Genomic DNA, 22610 nt, shown 5'->3' with positions numbered 1-22610 from the left:
CACTGTTTGTTTATGTGTGTGAGTGGACATGATCCCTGTGATTGTTACTGGAATAACTCTTTCACTGTAGCTAAGAGCCGTCCAATCAGTGAGCGGAGTGTAGTTAAGACCCGCCCAATGAGCGAGTAGAATGAAGTTAAGATCTGTCCAATGAACGAGCGGAATGCAGTAAACTTAAGAGCCATTCAATCAGCAAGCGGAGTGCAAGTTAATCTCTGCCTCATCTCACCCGACACGCAACATTTAAAGTGACCCGGGCGCTTCTACAATGTTTTCTCAGCCACTCGCTGCGTCTCGAATGTTTTCCCGGCAAATCGGGGCTTGCGTTTCTTTCCACGGCGAGCGAGTCATCAATTAGCACTTCGGCCCCCAGAATTGTTTGGAAAGTTTAAGGTGAAGAATGCAGTATGCTTTGAATGATGGAGTGGGCTGCCTTTTCTTTAACATGAAATACCGTGTGAGAGAGGAGGCTTCCACTTGACTTTGTGTGTGCCATTTCTCCGTGGCAGTGGTGGAAAAAGTACTCGCATGTCTTACTTAAGTAAAAGTAGCAATACCACAACATACAAATACACAAATGCTCTGTTAGGGCCGGGCTACACCAGGCTCCGCTCCGTTCGCGAACCCCACTCGAGCCTTTGGCATGTCCTAATAGGCCAACATTCAGTGAAAATAGGCGAACATTCTGTGAAAAAATCGATATAGCTTGAGGAACCGTTCAATGGACAGGTGGCGCCATCTTAAGAGGTTTTCGATATTACTTTCAATGGGGTGATTTCACGTTCTTTTTCTAGATTGGTTGATTGAATACCTTTTGTTAGCGAGTTTGGAAACAGTACGGCAGTACAGTTTTAAAGTCTATGCTATGCATCAGCAAGACATACAATATATAAAATACATTACATATCAGCAACAAACACTAAAAGCAACTGTAGATACAGATGCAGAGCTCTTCCATGGATCTCGCTGAGGGAGTGCGTTGTTTGACTCTCTGGGGACAAGCAAGTAGTAGGGGCAAAAATTACCCAAGTCCAATTATAATTTCAGGCCAGCCATGTTTAACGTAAGTTTTAAAAGTGTATGGAGAATCAAGACTTTTAATGACGAGCTCACAACGTGTCGTGTTGCAACGTGTTGAGAGCTTGTAGATCATAGATTTGGTGAAAAAAAAAGAAGGGGACCAAGTACAGACCCCCTGGGGGACGCCGGTCAACAAGGTATATAGGGTTTAATATCCTTAAAGATGGAGGTGGTCCCCAGGTGCTGGAGAATGGCAGCCCCTGGGCCGCTCTTGTAAATTTAAATGTTCTGAATAAAATAGTTTTTAATTGCCTAATTTAAATGAAGGTTAAATAAACATCAGGTCTTAATTGGCTATGGCTGCTGCATGATAAACTGATGAAACACGTTGCAGAATGCTAGACGCGATGTCAGCTCAGCTGTCAATTCCTAGTAAAAAACGATCAGAAAACGGCAATGCCCACAGTGGATCAAATTGGTTTGTATGTTGGCTGAATAGTCACAGCCAATTTGAAATGTCTACAATGTTTGGAGCATTTTAGTGCTGAAACAAACGTCATAAAGTGTGCTGGAGTGTGTTGTTGCCAGTAACTTTGTTGGAATGCACTGATCATTGGGGACACACATGAACTCTGTGACTCTCTATTGGTTTACGTTTCTGTCAGTCACTGTGAGTGTGGCACTTCATTGGTTTACATGTACGTCAATCACTATGAGTAGGAACTCAAAATACCCGTGCAAATGTTCTCAGTGAGAGACACACACACACACACACACACACACACACACACACACACACACACACACACACACACACACACACACACACACACACACACACACACACACACACACACACACACACACACACACACACAGCAAACTAGCATTGAAGCACATTGACCTCTCTTTCTCAATCTGTCTGTCTGTTTCTGCACCCCCCTACTCTCACTCCCTCTTTTGCTCTGTCTGTCTGTCTGTCTGTCTGTCTGTCTGTCTGTCTGTCTGTCTGTCTGTCTGTCTGTCTGTCTGTCTGTCTGTCTGTCTGTCTCTCTCTCTCTCTCTCTCTCTCTCTCTCTTTCTCTCAGTAATGATTCTAAATGACTTGTCAGTGTTGAATAAACCAGTGATATGGGGAGTTGGACAGTTGCCAGGAGCTTGTGTGAATGAGGGGAAAATTAGGGAAAGTTGTCTTAAGTTTTCAAGAGCATTTTTTCTGAACAACTGCAGGGCCAGGCTGCACGAGATAAGACAAAAAAACAAAAAGCATGCGGACATATCTTACCGACTTTTAAAAGGGACCTATTATCAGCAATGCAACACAGAGTAGTGGATAAATGGGACATGGAGCGATGAAAAATTCATAGATGTGACCAAGAAAGGGACTGTTTTCTGTAACCAATTCCAAGAAGATGTTCAGTTCGGCACCCAATGTAAAAGGCAGTCATTAGAAACAGAGCCTTAGGAAGCCCCAGTGGCTAGGAACTAGGAAGTACTTAGATTTTGTACTTAAAAGTAGCAATACCACAGTGTAGAATTGCTCTGTTACAAGTAGACGTTGCTTTACTTGTAATATTAAAAAAATGACTTGAGTAAAAGTAAAAAAAGTATTGTACCAAAAGTGAAGGTATACTCATTTTATGCAGTGTCCCATTTCACACATTAAAGTAGTAGATCGGCGGTTACGTGGATGAAATATATTAGATTGTGTCATATCTGCTCCGGCGGCACTGAAATCGAACTGGCAACCTGTTATTGGTCTAAATTACATCTAAAGATGAACCCACATTTTGTCACTGTAGGGCAGAAACCTTTTATCTCCAAATGTCATGTTTCATTCATCTCTATGCTTTTTCGTAATGCTCTACCTGCGCAAAAGTAGTGAAAATAGCAGAATTGCAAGCTCACAACGTGTTGAATCACGGCGCTTTGTGAGCTTGATCAGCTATTTTCACTATTTAAAATGTTGGAAAGTGAAAGTGGTTAAATATTCAACCAATGAAAGAGCTTGTGACTAAATAATACCTACATTGGATGCAATGGAACACAGGCTCTCCTTTTATACCATTTCCTTAATAGTAACAGTTGTTGACGTACGAATGTTTCCACCTGATGATTTATAGTTGCATTTCTCTGTGTTTTTGTTTAGGTGAGGAGTGTGGTAATCCAGCTCAACAGAACACAACACCTCCACTCTAAAAAGGTAAGATTACACAGATTTATCTAATCTATTTCTCTTCCTCTCTCCTCTTGTTAAAAATGTAACGGCGGAGGGGGGGGGCACATTTCTTCTATAAATCGGGCGGAATGAAGACTCTCTGGCCTGTGCGTTCTATCGCTCGTATATAAAGGTCCTCGTAAAACCAGTTCATTAAACTGGAGGTGCTGTGTCAACACAAATCCAATGCAGACCCATTAGCTGTTTTGGCCCTGTAAACTCTCTCGCACGCACGCACGCACGCACGCACGCACGCACGCACGCACGCACGCACGCACGCACGCACGCACGCACAAATAGCAGATCTACTGCACGACGCGTTGTGTGCTTGTAGATCAGCTATTTTCCGGTGTGCGACACCGGCGCACAATTAAGTATAAATCAGGCTCTAACCCCTAAATCTAGACCTCAAAATGCCTAATCCTGAACCCCAACCTGAATCTTTTGCTACTTGTAAGCCTAACACCCCAAATATGTTTTTTCTTTTTTACTATAAAACAACCATTCTCTTGTACAGGAAAATTGTCTTCACAATGTCTGTTACTCAAATTTTACCATACTTGTGGGGACATTTGGCTCACAAGTATACTAACACTGGCACCGACACACACACACACACCGACACACACACACACACACACACACACACACACACACACACACACACACACACACACACACACACACACACACACACACTACAGTTGCTACAGTGTGCCCAGTCTGTTGCAGGAAGTTGTTGACACATCGTAAGGGGATGTGACCTTTAACCTTTTGAGGAAGTGTTTCATCCCGTGCCAGCTAAGGATACATGTTCATCTGGAGACTGGTTTTCAACGTGGGGCCCGGGGACCCCCGGGGGGGTCCAGGAGGGGTTTCCAGGGGCTCCCCAGCTAAAATAGTGATTGTTTAAGAACCAAATCGGGTCTGTAACTTCAAGAGTTAAAGCATAATTTGTAACTTTGCGGTGGTGTTTACCTGTGGAAACATTGCCTTCTTGCTTTATTGCGGTGTTTTAACAGTTTGACCCTACGGAAAGCGTCCCCAGAAAACACAGATTGTAGCGCAGCAGATTTAAATAATCGTTCACTTTGTGATACAAGCATCCGGTTAGGGTTAAATGGCCGCCATCTTGGATTTTCAGGTGGCTAACAGGCTTTTCTGAAAAAGTACTGTACTGTAGGTCCTAGGCATTATTCATGACAAATTGTTGTGCTTGGAAATATTGACTTAAGAATCTAGACTGCTGGACTATTGAATCTGCAGCCTTCGTCATCACAACAGGCTTTTTCAGCTATGAAACCATTAATTAATCGTGCTTCCCTTGTTCTACCTCCATATGAAGCTTCTTTGCAGTGTTTTTGCTGTTTAGCTGTGTTTTGTTTGTATTCAGAGTTCACAGAGCAGCTTGCGGTTGTACACGTTGAGAGCTGGTATGTTTTTGATAAACATGTCTCATGACTTTATGTCACATGATCCTAACTGGCTTTGAGTCCCTGGTGGATAAACGTACAGGAACGCTGTGACCTTACACTTGTAAAACTCGTGGGTGTTGGTGTAACCAAATGGACCCCTACTACGGATCCATTTGGTTACATTTTGTACACTGTCAAGAGTTACAAATGGATACTGAGGGTTTCACTGTGTAGACGACCACAGCAAGACCGGCATGTTGAGAACAAGAGAGGAAATGGGAACCGAACTTAATTGGTCCTTTGTGAGCGCGAGGGCTATTTTGATTGCCTCCGTGTGTGTGTGTGTGTGTGTGTGTGTGTGTGTGTGTGTGTGTGTGTGTGTGTACTTGTATTACTATACTTATGAGGGACATTTCCCTCACTAGTATGTTGTGTATGGTTGAAAATGACTTTTTAGAGTTAGGCTTTTGGTTAGTAATAGGTTTAGGCACAGGATTAAACATTCAGAGGTTAGGTTTAGGGGTTGGGGTTAGAGTTGTGCCTGATTTATACTTGGTTGTGCGACAGGGTCGCGAGCCAAAAATGGGCGATCTAGAATCTAAATCTCACAATGCTTTGCAGGCAGAGCAATGCTTCCTGACCTTGTAGATCTGCTATTTTAGGCTGTAGGGTTTCGGGTTAATATGGCAAAAAGACGGTTAAAGCGCCATTCATAAAATCGCTGTCCTACACTGTTGATGTCCTCGCAAGTATAGTAATTCAATGTGTGTGTGTGTGTGTGTGTGTGTGTGAGGCTGTGCTGTGCTGTTTTTAATAAGCAGATGTGTGTGGGTCAGTGAAGTCGTGTCCCCACCAGGCTTTTATGTGATAAACCATTGTGTCCCCGAGGCGTGGCTGCAACACAGCTGCTGCTGACGCAACCGTCCCCGAGTGTCTCTCACACACGCACACATACACACAGGCACGCGCGCGAACACGCATTTTTATCTACATTATCTTTCCGTGGGGACGTCAAAGACATTGTGTCGTTAAAATAAATGTTTGTTGCCATTTCCAACCCTAACCCCTGAACATAAACCTAACCTCTATACATGCCTGATCCTAACCCTGACCTCAACCTCAAATCTCTTTTAGTAATTGCAGCCTTAGCCCCTAAAAATGTTTCTTAGCCGTGAAAATGGTCTTCATAAGGTCAAGTTCTTCTGCTTTTACTATCCTTGTGGGGTATTTTAGTCCCATGCGTGGGTAGTCAAACAAACATGCTCGCGAGCGTGTCTGTGTGCGTGTGTTTTATTACTATTGTGAGTACCAGATGCGTAGAAAAACTAAAAAGACAAAATACAGTATGTACACATAGCATATCCATCCGGTACAGTGTGTATGTATATATGAGGTTAGACATAAGGTGCATAAGGAGAAATAGACCATGGTCCGCACAAGACAAATTCTTGTTCTTTAAGATTGAATATGACGTTTAGAGTTAGGTTTACAAGAAAATATTCAGGTTGGGGTTAGGATCAGGCATTTAGAGGTTAGGTTTAGGGGCTGTGGTTGGATGTGGTTATTAAGTAGTCGATCTACAAGCTCACAACGTGACGCGTTATGAGCTTGTAGATCGGCTATTTACGGATATTTTCGATGCTCTCCTAAAATGTTGGATGTCCTCACAAGTAGAGTGATACAAATCTTGTATGTATTATGCATGTGCACAAACTGAACAACGCTGTTTGCTAATAGATTTGTCAGCAACACATGGTGAGTGTGTGTGTGTGTGTGTGTGTGTGTGTGTGTGTGCGTGTGTCTATGAGCGCGTTTGTGCTTGTGTGCGTGCGCCTGCCTGCCTGGCACAGGTATAATTTTTCTCCTTATCTTTCACATTACAGCCAATAGGATGAAGCTGCAAATTAATGTGTTTATAATGACACACACACACACACACACACACACACACACACACACACACACACACACACACACACACACACACACACCACACACACCACACACACACACACACACACACACACACACACACACACACACACACACGGCTTGCAGGGTGTATTTAGGGGTGATACTCATTAACTACATGGGGGGGACCAGCAGTCGTTTGCAAGAGTGTCGAAGCAAACTAGGCATGCCATCTGTTTGTTTGTGTGTGTGTGTGTGTGTGTGTGTGTGTGTGTGTGTGTGTGTGTGTGTGTGTGTGTGTGTGTGTGTGTGTGTGTGTGTGTGTGTGTGTGTGTGTGTGTGTGTGTGTGTGTGTGTGTGTGTGTGTGTGTGTGTGTGTGTGGGGGTGTGTGCACGCACTTGCAGATGAAGGGGTTCAAGGAGATGGCACAATAGTGTGCCAGGGTGTGTACAGAGCTTGTGTTTGAGTGGGTGCGGCCCAAACTTGACAGTTATGTTGCATTAATGTGGCCATGACATCTGTCTGTGTGTATGTGTGTGTGTGGTTTGTACTGTGCAAATGCAAGTTTGTATGATGATTAGTAAATGGAACAACCTCTGATAATGGTCTACATTTATTTAGCTCCTTTATACAAAGCCTGTTACAATGTGCGTTACATTAAAACACATTAACCCATTCACACGCACGCAAGCATGCACGTACGCACATACGCACAACGCACACACTTTCACCCATTCACAAACACATTCACCCACAGCAGCAGAGGCAACCATGCAAGGCACCAACGTTCTCGTCAGGAGCAGTCAGGGTTTCAGTGTCTAACTGAAGGACACTTTGACATGAAGCCAGGAGGACCCAGGGGTTGAACCGGGTTCCTATAACGGCCGCTCTACCTACAGAGCCACTGCCACACCATGATATGACATAACCTGTCATTCTAATTCACTCTTTTATCCCATTAAGACCTGAGACCGATATTACAAATGCCTTCTAAATATATATATATATATATATAACAGTATAGTTCTCACACTTCTCACACAAAAAAAGCAGATATACAAGCTCGCAGCACGGCACAAAGTGACGCGCTGAGAGCTTGTATATCTGCTATTTAATCTAAAATGACCCGGTTTTAATGGGTTAAAACTTCCTTCCTCATATCTATCCTTCCTTCCTTCCTGCCTTCCTTCTTTCCTTGTGCAAGGGGAGAATTAAATGAGTCTCATTGAAATTCCTGGACAAAGTCCTTCTGCTCTACGTAACGTGCACAGAATAGAGTTTAAATCTGCATGCACACATGATGAATTGCCCTGCGTCTGTCTGATTAGTGGTTTAGAATTCAGATTGAGACATTTTATAGTTTTTAACTTGTTTTGGTGAGTTTGAGCGGCTGTAACTTTTCCAGTTTGATGCCCTTGTGACCTATAACACATAACTCCACAGAATGTCCTTTTCTGTCTCTTTATGGGAAAGAGGTTGTTCGCATTCACAATGAGTAGATTTTTTTTTTCCCACTAAGCTCGCTCACACACACACACACACACACACACACACACACACACACACACACACACACACACACACACACACACACACACACACACGCGCATGCATAGACAAACTCAAAAACATGGACATGCATCTCTATTCACATTTCTTTCTCCTCTGGGAAATGTGTAAGTACAGGAAAGCGTTGGTTTGAACTGCAGAGGAAGTGTGTGTGTGTGTATGTGTGTACGCATGTGCATGTGTGCGTGTGCATGCTTGCATCTCAGAGGGGAGCTGCAGCTGTGAATGCGAGCTCAAGTATGTAAACTCCGCCTGCACACTCAGAAGGCACGCACATACACATGCACACATGCACGCACACACACACGCTTCATGATAGACAGACGGGTGATAATGTCAGCGACAATTCAATTCCTGTCATAGAAAATGGAGTCAATTGGCAAACGGGAGAAGACATCACAAGGAACTTTGACTACAGCTTCTGTTTGGAAGGAATGTAAAACACAAGCGTCGATAATGGTGTCTTCGAAGTAACTGTGTCACAAGACGAGGCGAATGCAGTTTCTCAGGCGAGTGCCCAAAGAAAATCCTTAATTCCGACTGTTTTCATTATAACACGATGAGGACAATTTGGCTGAGAGAGTCGATAAGCCCTCTAAAAGTCTCTTTCTTTGTCCTTAAAAAAGTAGTTACCTTACTTATAGTTTGGAGAATAGTTGTGTTTCTTTCAACCTCTAAAGAGAAATCAATAACAATTCTCATTAAATGTCTGGGGAAGGCACTTTGAAGTCAGTAAAGATGAAGTCAGCTTTGTATTAATTGGAGGAGGCTCCTAAAGTGTTTTTGAAAGGACCCCTGGGGGCCTCCAGGCACCGCTCAAATCAGGTAGTTCGCCTCGCTCACATCATATACTGTAGTGTCTGCTGGACTCCTGCTGTTAAACGCCAATCAAACCTCAGTGGAAGCTGAACGCAGCCTAGAACGCAGCACTGTGAAAGAGCCGGGCCAATTATATTATCCACTAACCCATTGTAGAAATCTGCCATGTGCACTTGATCAGTTTCGATCGAAATATTGATTTAATAATATTGTTTTAATTTTAGTTTTTGTCTGTATGTTTTGTTTCAATAGGTTGTTAACTTCTTTTTTGTTTGTATTTAGTTTTATGTCTTGTCCTTTTCTTTTTGACTTTATTTCAATGTGGTGTTTACAGTGTCTAGTCCTTGTTTTGTCTTGGTGAAAGTCTTGTTTAATACTTGCCAGCTTTGCTGCTCCATTACTGTTTTGATCACTTTCACCACTGTCTTTCTTGTAAACTTTGTAAACTTGAAAACTTCAATAGACAGATTGTGGAAAAAAAGAAAAGAAAAAGTACAGGAGCTGATGGTAGGTGTTGATTGATTGATTGATTGATTGAATATTTTATTAGGCAAAAAATGTAAACATTACATTTATAATACTTTGTCTAAAGGGTCCGTCCAAAAAAGTCCTTGCGGTCTTGTTTCCATTGGGGTCCTTGGTATTCAATTCATAGACACATGTGTTGCCCTCCACCACAGCAATCCAGCTCCAAGGGGTCTAGGGCTTTGAAAAGGGGATAGACTCCCATGGCTTCTCTTTCCAGTAAATACGCCCATATGAAACACTTTACAATATGAAATTATGGGGGGGGGGGGGGGTATTGTTATTATTACAGTGCATAAGAATATAACGTGATAACGTTTTCAGTTGTGAAAAAATCTCCATAGTTCCGTAGTTCAAGTCATATCATAAGCGCACTATCTATCAGGATCAACAGCGTACACTGTTTATTGCACAACCCTAACCTCCAGTCTGTCCTTGCTATTCTTCACCCTAAATGTAGGGGGGGGGGGGTTGGGGGGGGATTAGCTAATGAGGCCTCGGGAAGAATATCAATTCCTCGAGAAAATGGATTCACGGCCCTGCTGATGGTTCCATTGGCGTGTCAAGGCCAGACTTGTATGAATATTTTTGAATTATTCCGTCTATATTCTGAATGAATACATTATTCTATATTATCCTATATTGTATTGAATATTGTATGAGGATACTGCACGGTTCCCGGCCCGGAAATTCAGTACAATGGAGGAACTTGAAGGTAAGGATGGACGATGGAGGGATAACTGTGTATGGATGGATAGATAGAGTGTATTGTCAGGTTGATGGATGGATAGGTAGAAAGATGTATGTATGGATGCATGGACGGGCTAATTAAATACCGCGGAAGGTTACAATGGGCAGATATCCGCGGAGAGATACACACTGAACGTCGAGAAACAGACACCTGGATGAATGCAGAAACGAGCTTCAGGGACGAACGGACGGAGTTACAGGGCGATATGGAGATATGCACACGCTCGCAGTCATATTTAACCCATTTAACCCCGGGAACGCATCTGTGTCATTTGAAGATTTCTTTGGCTATTCAAAAATAGCAGATCTACAAGCTCATAGCGCGGCACTCTGTGCCGCGCTATGAGCTTGTATATCTGCTATTTTTAGAAAAGTTGTGTAAAAGTGTGCAAATCTTTGAATATATATATTTTTTAAAGCGAACATTTTAACTCAAACTTTGCTTCTGGGGATTTTGCAAATGTCTTCTAAAACCTAACAGTTTTTTGAAAAAAATTATGTTGCTATAATATCAGTGGTCCTCTAACTTTTTTCATGTCAAGGACCCCCAAAATTATGTGTATTTGGCCACAGACACCCATCTCAAAATATGTTGTTCCAGGGTTCCCCCAGAAGCAAAGATTTGAGTAAAAAATGTTTGCTTTAAAAAATATATATATATACATATTCAAAGATTTGCACCCATTTTCACGATTTTTAAAAAAATAGCCAAATAAATCTAAAATGACACAGATGCGTTCCCGGTCTTAATGGGTTAATAAAAGCCTTGAATCTATCAGAATTATACAATGACAGGTTGATTATCTTAGCCTTTGAGACTGTGTGTGTGTGTGTGTGTGTGTGTGCGCGTGCGTGCTTGCAGGTCTGCTACTTTCATCGCGCGGCACCCTCGCACGGCGGAGCGTAGACGAGACTTTGAATATGTGCTGATGCTGTGTGTTTCTGTATGGCCCCGGACGTGGCGGCACACTTGTTTCGGAGCTGAAGATGGGGACTCGCTATTGAACACGGGCTGAATGCAGGGCTGATGAAAGCCCACGCTGATAATAGCTTTTTCATTACGTCCTTAGCCAGGCTTGTCATTTCATTTTCTACCAGCCAGAGAGAGAGAGAGAGAGACAGACAGAGAGAGAGAGAGAGAGGGGGCAGGAGAGATTCAGATTTTCGCCGGGTACTCGTTCTATCGTGACTTGAGCTTCTGAGTGTAATTCCTGAAATATTTTGTTTTTTTAATATTTTTTTTATGGGGTTTCTGTTGTATCAGACTGTACTGAGAGAGAGAGAGAGTGGTGTACATTTGTAGAAAAAGGGCGTGCCGTGTCCTACGTTTTTAGTTAACATCTATTTAAGCTGCAATCAATTAGTTAAGTGAATAAAATGTTATTTAGAACAATCAGTATGGTGTTTTTTTTCGGGGGCATAGCTGAATGGGTAGAGACGCCTGGGGAAACGGAAGGTCCCTTCGGGTTCGATTCCCGGCCCCGGCAATGTGTCGAGGACGAGGTGTCCCTGAGCAAGACGCTTGGCAAGACTTGATCCCCTCCTGTGATCAAGTCTGACCACTTGGGCACCAATCAGCTGGGTGAAGCTGAAAACGGAATTTCACCCGCGGGAATCAAATGGGTCAAATTATTTATGGTTGAGTAATGAGTATTTTAATATAATGTATCACAAACGCAATAGCATTGGTTGTAGTGGGTGTCCCTGCTCTTCTGTTGAGAAGTACATCCTGGGGTCAGGTAGGGCCACTACTACTGGTTGTGTTACTGCATGAAAAGCACCACGGGTCACAATGCAACCCGCTTGTAGCTCTGCTATTTTCACTATATATTTTTTTATTTAACTTAGAATTAGGAATAAAATGTTATTAGATTAGTTTCGCATATAATGACATGCTGAAAATCGGGACACCAGGTTGAAAGTGAAAAAGAATGACATGATTCTCATGTGGTTAGTTTGTTTTTCTCTGCGCCCCTCCCCCCTCCCCACGCTGACGTCTGAAAATAGACACAGCACCCAGCCCACCAGTAGTAGCCCACCTACACTCCAGCCAAGTTTACAACATGGGCGTAATTGGTTCCCATGTTTCCCTCAGGCTCAATTAGTCTGGGGTTTAGTTGCGCTGAGTCAGCTCTGTCGCCGAGGTTCGGCCCGGGCTTTTTTTTTGTAGGTCTGTTCGGATCCCTACACCCTGGGGACTGTGTCAAAGAAACTGGATTGCGCAAGTGGGATACATTTCGTCACTGTTGGGCAGAAACCTTGTATCTCCATATTTCGTTGCTGTCGGGCAGAAACCTGCTATCGACGTTTTTTTTTTTTTTTGTAAATGAATGCCCTTCTTGATCATCCTACAGCGTCACACAAAAGCATCAAAAACGCATTTTGAGCTCATATTTTGAATCCGGAAAAGTAACATGTTTGGACATTTCCACCGACAGAGACGATTTGCAACTTTTAATGTTTTTTAGTTTTTGTCTTTTTTCTCGTAAATTAGTGCCCTACTTCGTTGTACAAGAGTGTCTCACAAAAGTCTACAAGGTCACAAGTCACAGCGCATCGCATTGCAACTCTTTGTGAATTTGTAGATCGGCTAATTTAGCCGATTTAATTTAAGTGTGTGGGTTTTTATAAATATTTTTTTTATAAAAAAGTATTAAAGGACGACTTCACCCATTTTCAACCTATCTTCATATAATTGGTCCTCACTAAAGCTCATGATAAAATGGTACAATTTTTTTCTACTCACTCACGTGTCTCAGAGGAGTGCTGTGGACAGTTCAGAAACCCTTCTACCAGTGACATCATCGATGGGGAATCCAAGCTAATAGAAACTGCAGGCTTTGTATTCCTGGAAAGTTGCAATGCAATAATAGAAGTTCTCGCGTTAATCAAAATCTAAATAAAACATTTGAAATCTTGTTGGGAAAAAGAATCCTGCCTAACGATGATGTCACTGGTAGACGGGGTTCTGGACTGTCCACGGTCCTCCTATGAGACACAGACCGAGTAGAAAAAATAAAAAAATGGTACCATTTTATCATGAGCATTAGTGAGGACCTATTATATGAAGATAGGTTGGAAATGGGTGAAGTCGTCCTTTAACAAGAGCTTATGACTAAATAATAACTACATTGGATCCAATTAGGACCCAGGTCCGTTTTTCCATTTCCTAAAAAGTACCGGTTTTGGATATACAAGTCGACGGCAAAAAAACTAACAAAAAAAAGAGGAAATAACTTCCTTGTTTTTTGATGGTGAAAGAGGCATCGGTCAGTGTGGCTTTGCAACAGCGGCTCCCGCTAGAGCGAGTAATCCAAGTTGCAATTGGACAAATGATTCGGAAGATTGAGAATTAAAGGCGTAATTCTCTTTTTCACGGCCGCGTGGCTAAACGGGTAATGGTGCTTGTTTAAGGAGGCCGCTGGTTTGTGGAGCAAAGCAAGCGGAACCAAGCCACTCGTTAAGTCCTGGAGTTTCTGTGTGAAAATGTGATTCATGGTGTTTTCTTCCTCCTCCCTCTCCATTGTGATGAGATGGTTTTCTTATTTATCCCATTCAATCCGGGGACGCATCTCTGTCATTTTAAGGTTTCTTTGGCTATTCTAAAATAGCAGATATACAAGCTCATTGCGCGGCACCGAATGCCACCCTATGAGCTTGTAGATCTGCTACTTTTTGTAAAATCATGAAGATTTGTGCAAACATTTGAATTTGTATTTTTTTAAGCGGACATTTGTGACTCAAATCTTTGCTTCTGGGGGTCCCTGGAACTAAATATTTTAGAAATGTTTGCTTTAGAAATATATATATTCCAAGATTTGCACACATTTTCACGATTTAAGAAAATAGCAGATCTACAAGCTCATAGCGCGACGTGCCGCGCTATGAGCTTGTAAATATGCTGTTTTTGAATAGCCAAAGAAATCTTAAAATTACACAAATGATGCTTCCCCGGTCTTAAAGGGTTATTTCCTCACAACTGTGTCAGAAAAAAGAAAACGGCTCACTTGTCTCGGTTCGGGGTGATATCTCCGGCTTCCAGAAAACTCGGTGCGTCGTAGCGAGATGTTGTTGATGACAGTAAAGATGAGCAAAACATATTGATGCCCCGCGGGGAAATTCGGGTGTCATGGCAGCACTAGCGGTGAGAGTGAAACAGATTAGAGGTACTATTACGATTCAGGCAGACGCGCTTTTCCCGAGCAAATTGGTGCAAATGAGAGTAATCATTGAAGGCTCTAGTCAACAAACAACAGGATGCATAGTCACAAAAGTGGTATCTCCGGCTTCCAGAAAACTCTGGTTTCCAGTATGTCGCAGTGAGATGTTGTTGATGACAGTAGAGATCAGTGGTGGAAAAAGTACTACATTTTTTAAGTAAAAGTATCAATGCTGCAATGTAGAATAGTGTCCGGAATTCAAAATGTACTCGAGTAAAAGTACAAAGTATTGGTATAGAAATGTACTTAAAGTATCAAAAGTACAAAGTACTCATAATGCAGAATGTCCCATTTAACAAAGTTTTCTTATGTACTGTATAAAATGCATAAAAACCTTTTGAAAATAGCCGATCTACAAGCTCACAATACATCACATCGCGACACATTCTGAGTTTGTAGATCGGCTATTTTCAAATGGACGAAATGTATATACAGCTGAAGTGGTTTTGTAATAATAATCAAAATCTGCAAAGTAACTAGTAACTAGCTAAGTTTTCAAATAATTGTAGTGGAGTAAAAGTACATTATTTGCCTCTGAGATGTAGTGGAGTAGAAGTAAAAGTGCTGAAAATTGTACTTAAGTGCAGTACTTGAGTACATGTACTTAGTTACTTAGTTACTACCACTGGTAGAGATGAACTAAACATATTGATGCCCTGGACGGGCCTGGAGGGAAATTCAGGTGTGTCATAGCAGTACCGTCAGTGAGAGTGAAACAGATTAGAGGTACAGTACTATTACGATTTAGGCATTTAGCAGACACGCTTTTCCGGAGCAAATCGGTGCAAATGAGTGTATGCAGAGAAAGCATGAACTCTATAGTCAACAAACAACAGGATAGATAGTCACAAAAGTAGAGCGCAAAGAGAACAATGTCATTTAGGTTACAGGAAAGAGTCAAGTCAACTATCTGCTTTGATATGAGTGCATACATACCTGTATTATACGTGCATGTGCAGTCTATCAATACAGTATAATGAATGAATGTACAATGTATGTACAGACTATCAACAATGAATATAAAAATAGAGATGAGTGTAGTCTATCCACATTGAATATATGGTTATCAGACCTTCATCTGTGAGTACATTATATGGATTAATATACACATACAGTATGTATAATCTATTTGACATTATACTTTATGGATGAGAGAGACAAAGAGATAGAGAAAGAAAGAAAGAAAGAAGGAAATAAAGAAATAAAGAGTGTATACAGCAAGAAATAAGTGAAAAAGTTGAGTTTGTGATGGATGAAAGATACAGAATAGTCCTGAATATGTGAGATGTATTGTTTTCATTTCGGCTCTGACACACCCCATGTTTTCTCTGCCTTAGTTACTACCCCCCCCCTCCTCCTTCAGAACTTTCTCCTCTCATTCGCTTTGTTTTACAAACTGATATTGTCCGTGCTCACAACAACAACAACAACAAAAAGATGAACACAAAAACGTTGATTCATGAGATTTTTTTTTTGCACAATAATCTGCCGAGCGGTTTGGTTCCGTCTGAGCGGCCTTCAGCGGCGCATGCTAATACGCTACGGTACGGTCAGCGCTTCCTGCCTAGCGGATCACTGCACACGCTGCCGCACACATTTCCTTTCCTCTGGTGCCCTGTGTGTGTGTGTGTGTGTGTGTGTGTGTGTGTGTGTGTAAAAGGAACCATTTCCTTTTCTGACCTTATTGTCCCTGGAAGAGACGCTTACAATCTGACCAGCACTACTACACAGTAAGCAAAACAAAAAAAAAGTGTTAATTCATCCATTAGTAACTCTGAGAGCGTACACCTGTAACCAAATGGACGGGTCAAGTTGGGAATGCGTGCCCCACCAAGAGTAGCCCCTGTACCCGTACTCGGAATGCATAGCACTACCATGCGTCCAGTGGTGGAAAGTAACTACTGTAAGTACATGTACTGTACTTAAGTACAATTTGGGGGTATTTGTACTTGTACTATTTATTTCTTTACGAGTATTTCCAATCTCCAATACTTTTACTTCTACTCCATTACATCTCAGAGGCAAATATTGTACTTTTACTCCACTACAATTATTTGAAGACTTTAGTTACTAGTTACTTTGTAGATTTGTATTGTTATTACAAAACATACATTATCCACATTCAGCCCTAAGTACATTTCGGCCATTTGAAAATAGCCGATCTACAAGCTCACAATGTGATGCGATGCTGATGTCATAAAAAAAACTGCCCCTCGGTCATCGGTGACACACACGCCAAGTTTGAACAATCAGTCAGACGGTGCCCGAGTTATGCCCAGGACAGACTAACACACTGTAGCCTACATACACACGTTTTGTGTATTTATAGATCAGTGGTTCTCAAACTTTTTTCATGTCAAGGACTTAAAGGGATAGTTCACCCCCAAAATGACTTTTTTTCTTTCGATTAGTCACCAGATGGAGACTTGAATTCATGGATATTGTTTTGTTTTTGTCGCATTCCTAAGCCAATAATCTGATGACTGGCAGCGGTTCCAGTAGGAGACACAAAGAGTCTCCTTTGTATCTCCTGCCGGAACCGCTGCCGGTCCGCTCGTCATCAACTTATTGGCTTAGGAATGTGACAAAAACAAAAAAATATCCATGAATTCAAGTCTCCATGGGGTGACTAATCCATAGATCGATTTTTGGGTGAACTATCCCTTTTAATATGTATTTGTCTGCGGACCCCCATCTGAAGCTGTTTTGTGCCAGGGACCCTCATACAATATTTGTGTTAAAATATTTCAAAAGCATTCCAAAAGGTTTTTCTTTTTTTAAGCAGCTGACCTACAAGCTCACAACGTTGTGCATCTTGTGAGCTTTTAGCTCTGCTAGTTTCAAATAGCCTATACAGGTTTAAACTGGTTACACTGATTTTGATGCTATAAAATCATTTAGCTAGGGAAGCCTCTGGAACCCCCTTAAGGACCCCTGGTTGTCCCCGGACCACACTTTGAGAACCACGGTCACAGATAGATTATGGACTGCAGCTTTAAAGTCTCTCTGCCTTACATTTTCAACCTCGAGGCTCTCTTAACAGAGAAGCTTGTCCAGGATCTCTCCCAGTAGAGCTCACTGTGTGGGACTCGCTGCATGTTTCTGTGTGAAAACAGCTGACTCTGCAACCAGCCTGCCTCATGTACCTGTTAGCCGTTAGCACTGTGCTGACTTATGAAATACCAGCCATTACAGCGGACATACACTATTATATCAAAATCAATGTGGTTCACGGCCCATCACATTTTACTGTGTGATTTAGTTCAGCTAAACTGAACTAAAATAGAGCCTGACCGATATGTCGGTTCTGGACGATATATCGGCCATCATTTGACTTTCTTTTTTAACAACATCGGTATCGGCAATTATGCAGCCGATTTGTCATGATTTTTAACCACTGGCATCCCTGTTTTCAGCACGTCATATAGGCCACCTTTTCAGGCCGCAAACCTCCAAAATAATGGAACTATGTGAAGGGGGCGGCCATAGCTGAATGGTTAGTGAGCCTGCCTAGGGAGCCAGAGACCCTGGTTGCCCCAGGTTCGATTCCAGGCCATGTCAGCATATGTGTCGATGAAATGAAATGTGTCCCTGAGCAAGACTCTTAACCCCTAATTGCTCACAGGTTCTCATTGGAAACAAGACCGCAAGGACTTTCATGAACAACCTGTTAAAAGGAATTATCCTTATCCTTTTATCCTTTTAACTGGGGACCCCCCACCCTGATAAGCACTTGGAATTGTAGGAGTTGAGGCATTACATTTAGTTTGACTCTGTTCCACAGATAAATATTGTGAAAATAGCCGATCTACAAGCTCTTGTAGATCTGCTATTTTCAAAATGTTTGCCTCTTTCTTAGATTATTTGACAATTTGGCCAATGTTTGACCAGTTTTTATAGCATAGTTTGTTGATTAATCTTTATTTATTTATTTTTACTTATTCAAAGTTTTTTTAGCCATTAGGTATCTGGAGACCCCCCCCCCCCCCCCCCCCCCCAAAAAAAAAAATCATGTGGGGATCGCCCTGGGGGTCCCGGCCCACAAGTTGAGAAACACTGATATAGGCAAAAGTTGTGGTTGATAAAAGGTTTGTTCTTTACTGAGCAAGCGAAGAGAGGTTTTTCAGCTGTGATTTAACCCATTACAACCGGGAACGCATCTGTGTAACTACTTAAACCATTATTTTATACTTTGGCTATTCAAAAATAGCAGATATACAAGCTCGTAGCACGACACATTGTATTTTGAAAAATCTTGAAAATGTGTGCAAATCTTTGAATATATATATTTTTTAAAGCAAACATTTGTAACTCAAATCTTTGCTTCTGGGGGGGCGGGGGTCCGCAGCCAAATACATATCATTTTGGGGTTCCTTGACATGATATAGTCTGAGTGAGAACCACTGATATAGCTAGCAACATACATTTTTTGCAGAAAACTGTGATTTAGAATCGGCTCCAGGTATTAATGGGTTAAAAAGAACTGAGAGTTGATTGCAGAGAGTTAGTTCCAGATATGTGGTGCATATGAACTGAACGCTGGCTCTCCACATGTAGTTCTGACTGAAGGAGGTCTGGATGCTGCATGATGTAGCGCAAGATCACCAATGTTATTCTGGCCCTAAACCATTCAAAGCTTTTATGAATTAAATTCTTTGACTGGAAGCCAGAGTGAAAGTTCATGAGAACTGGAATAATACCGGCACGATCGGGCGGAATCCTTGTATGTCCAAAGCTGTTGCTTTTCAGGAAACGGGGTATAAAAGGAACCATGTGTTCTATGGATCCAGTGTAGGTATTATTTAGTCACAAGCTCTTGTTAATGCTTTTCATTGTTCAAATATTTATAAAACCCACAGACACACTTTCACATTCAGATTCTTCAAAAATGTCAATAATATCCGATCTATAAGCTCACAACGCACGTTGATGTGCTATTTTCGCTACTTTTGTGCAAACTCTCACTCTTGTACGACGAAGAAGTAGGGCATTCATTTACAGAAAAGAAGTTGAAAGATTGAGATACAAGGTTTCTGCCCGACAGTAACGATAACGATAAGAGGGGACACTGTTCTCACTGAGTTGTGTAAGGGCAGCCGGCGACCGTTGACCGGTAGTTGAGTTTACAGAAGGATTTACACGGCATGTCGTTGGCCCGACGGCTCGCTAACTAAACCCATTAAGTGTGTGTGTGTGTGTGTGTGTGTGTGACCCTCCTTATTCTGGTGACACAGAGCAGAAGTCGTCTGTTCTGCTACAAGACATGGGGAGAGGGGGATGTGATGGAGAAAAGGGGAGTTAGTGGGAGGGAGAAAACGGGAAATGGAACAAGGAGGAGAGAGACAGACAGACAGACAGAGAGAGTGTGGGGAGAGAGAGAGAGACATAGAGAGACATGGGGAAATCTTGTCGTTTAACCACTATAACCACTTTATACTTCGTTGAGCGGACAGTGACTCCTTATCCTATATAATTGGCCCCCTCCTTCTTCCCCCTCTACACCAAATCTCTTCACTGAAGGGTTAGTCGATCTGCAAGCCTCACAATTTGGCCCAATGTTCGCCTATTTTCGCCTAATGTTCGCCTATTATGACATGCACACAATTGGGACGCTTGAGTTCATTCATGTGGTTGAGGATTCGCCCAGAAAGCGGTGACGAAAATGTGTTCGATAAAGAAAGAGAGAGAGAGAGAGACAGAGTGAGAGAGCAGTTTTGAAAGATGTGAAAAGTGAGACATGCAGATAAGAAAAAGGAATTTCAGAATGAAAGTCAGAGACATTGATATAGAACAGAACTAGACTGCTGTGTTTACACAGGGAACTGGGTTAAGAGGAAGTTGGGGGTTATATGTGTGTGTGTGTGTGTGTGTGTGTGACAGTGCATAACTTAATTCCGCAGGGATGTCAAATCAACAGTTCCTCTGTTTCCTGTCCTAATTGCCAGAAAATCCCACGCTGGCCAGCTTACACGCGAGCGCGCGCGCGCGCGCTCGCACACACACACACACACACACACACACACACACACACACACACACACACACACACACACACACACACACACACACACACACACACACACACACCAGTAGCCGGTACTGTTTGTTCTGCTGCACAATTGTTTTCAAATGACTGTACATAATATTGTACTGTACTTTGTGTATAGTACTGCATTGTTTTAGATGATACATTTTCACGGCCTGTCCGTTTGTCCGTCTACTTTGTTTTCCTCAAAGAAAAAAAACAGTTTCGTATAGGGTTGTCCGATATTGGCTTTTTTACCGATAACCGATATACCGATATTGTCCAACTCTTAATTACCGATACCGATATCAACCGATACCGATATATGCGGGGATTATTGTGATTAGGGTAAGCTCAAATTTCATATCACACACACCATATACAGTAAGAACTATGGGTTACTTCCGTAACCCCGGTTTTGTAAGTTGCGAACGAGTTGTTCACATATGGGAAACAGCGCCCCCTGGCGCGATGACAGAAGCTTCACATTCGCTCCCTCAGGGCAAAAACCCTTTTTGGCCCTGTGGGCCTTCCCTCGCTTCCCAAGGTCCCTCCCCCGAGGGCATAAAAAGACCTGGCAAGCGGAAGTCATTCTCTTTACACACCAGCTTCCTTCTGCCAAGCAAAAAAGAAGGGTGTTTTTGTGAACAACTCGTTCGCAACTTACAAAACCGGGGTTACGGAAGTAACCCATAGTTTTGTTTCATTGCTCTCTCGTTGTTCACATATGGGAGATATAAACCCCCGGAATGTATCTACAACCAAGATACCACAATACCTGTCCCAGCACCTGGGCGCCAGGGCCCCGCCCCCCTCCGGGACGTGGCCCCCCTGGCACCCCGGTGCCCCCAGACCCACCGGGTCCAGGGTACGCCCCCAGACCCACCGGGTCCAGGGTACGCCCCCAGACCCACCGGGTCCAGGGTACGCCCCCCAGACCCACCGGGTCTGAGGTACGGAACAAGAAAAAGTGGGGCCCTGACAGACCTAAGTCTGCCTTATAAACTAAAGAAAACAGGCAAAGCCCGTCTAAGTTTAAAGAGGGGAAGGGCCCTGACAGACCGAAGTCCGCCTTATGAATCTAAGGCCCAGAAATCGGCCTGCCATACACTAAGATGTAGGGGCATGGACGGAACCTACAGCCGTTCCATGCACCCGTCCACCCTCAGGTGGAAGCTACGCCCAAGACTGCGTGCGCCATGGAAGACGCCGCCACGTCCAGGCTGTAGAAAGCTGCGAAAGTTGATGGAGACGCCCAACTTGCCGCTGTGCAGACGTCCTGAATAGACACCCCTCTGAAGAGGGCCCAGGACGTCGATACACTCCTAGTAGAATGCGCTCTCAGGCCTTCCGGCACTGGAGCCCCCCTACTAGTGTACGCCAGGCGAATAGCCTCCACAATCCAGCGGGAAAGCGTGGACTTAGTCACTGCCTTCCCCCCTGGTCCAGGGCCCAAGGAAACGAACAACTGACTGGGTCGGTTCGGGGCCGCAGTCCGCCGGACATACAGCCGCAGGGCTCTTACTGGACAAAGACAGTGCAGCCTCTGATCCTCCTCTGAGGTAAACGGAGGCGGGTGAAAAGCCACCAGCTCGGTCGGTGTCACCACCGCCAGATGGTTCTTGGGGATGAACGCCGGGTTGGGCTTAAGGACCACCCTACTGCCATCACCAGCGAACCTCATGCACTCCGGAGCTACCGACAGGGCATGAATGTCGCTCACCCGTTTCGCTGTTGTCAGCGCAACCAAAAGCACCGTCTTAAGCGTGAGGAACTTTAGTTCCACCGTCTCCAAAGGTTCAAAAGGAGGACGAGAGAGTGAGTCGAGCACCAGGACCAAGTCCCACGTGGGGAACAAGGACCGTGAAACAGGATGTTCACGCAACGCGCCCTTCATGAACTGGCACACCAAGGGCTGTCTTCCCACGGTTTTCCCATCATCAAAACCAACATGGTTGGCAGAGATGGCCGCCAGATACACTTTGATCGTAGAGAAAGCATTTCCCAGATCCAACCTATCCTGTAGGAAGGTCAGGACGTCTGCTACTGATGCCTGGAACGGGACCACGACCGGGGACCGTGCCACACACCACTCCTCGAACACACCCCATTTAGCTCCGTAGACGGACCTAGTGGA

General features: G+C 43.3%; 1 protein-coding gene across 5 annotated transcripts in view; it reads left to right on the top strand.

Moving 5' to 3' along the window:
* Positions 1-22610, top strand: part of LOC311039471 (plexin-B2-like) — a 238074-nt gene that overhangs the window by 79563 nt on the left and 135901 nt on the right. For all 5 annotated transcript variants that reach the window (XM_084049375.1, XM_084049374.1, XM_084049373.1 and 2 more), the window contains one exon: positions 3170-3223. The gene's annotated coding sequence lies outside the window, so the exon portion shown is untranslated. The remainder of the gene's footprint in view (positions 1-3169; positions 3224-22610) is intronic.

The sequence above is a fragment of the Gymnoscopelus microlampas genome, assembly GCF_963454915.1.
Source record: "Gymnoscopelus microlampas genome assembly, chromosome: 23".
Classification (NCBI taxonomy): domain Eukaryota; kingdom Metazoa; phylum Chordata; class Actinopteri; order Myctophiformes; family Myctophidae; genus Gymnoscopelus; species Gymnoscopelus microlampas.
The sequence above is the reverse complement of the archived record's forward strand: the minus strand, read 5'-3'. Positions and strand labels throughout refer to the sequence as shown.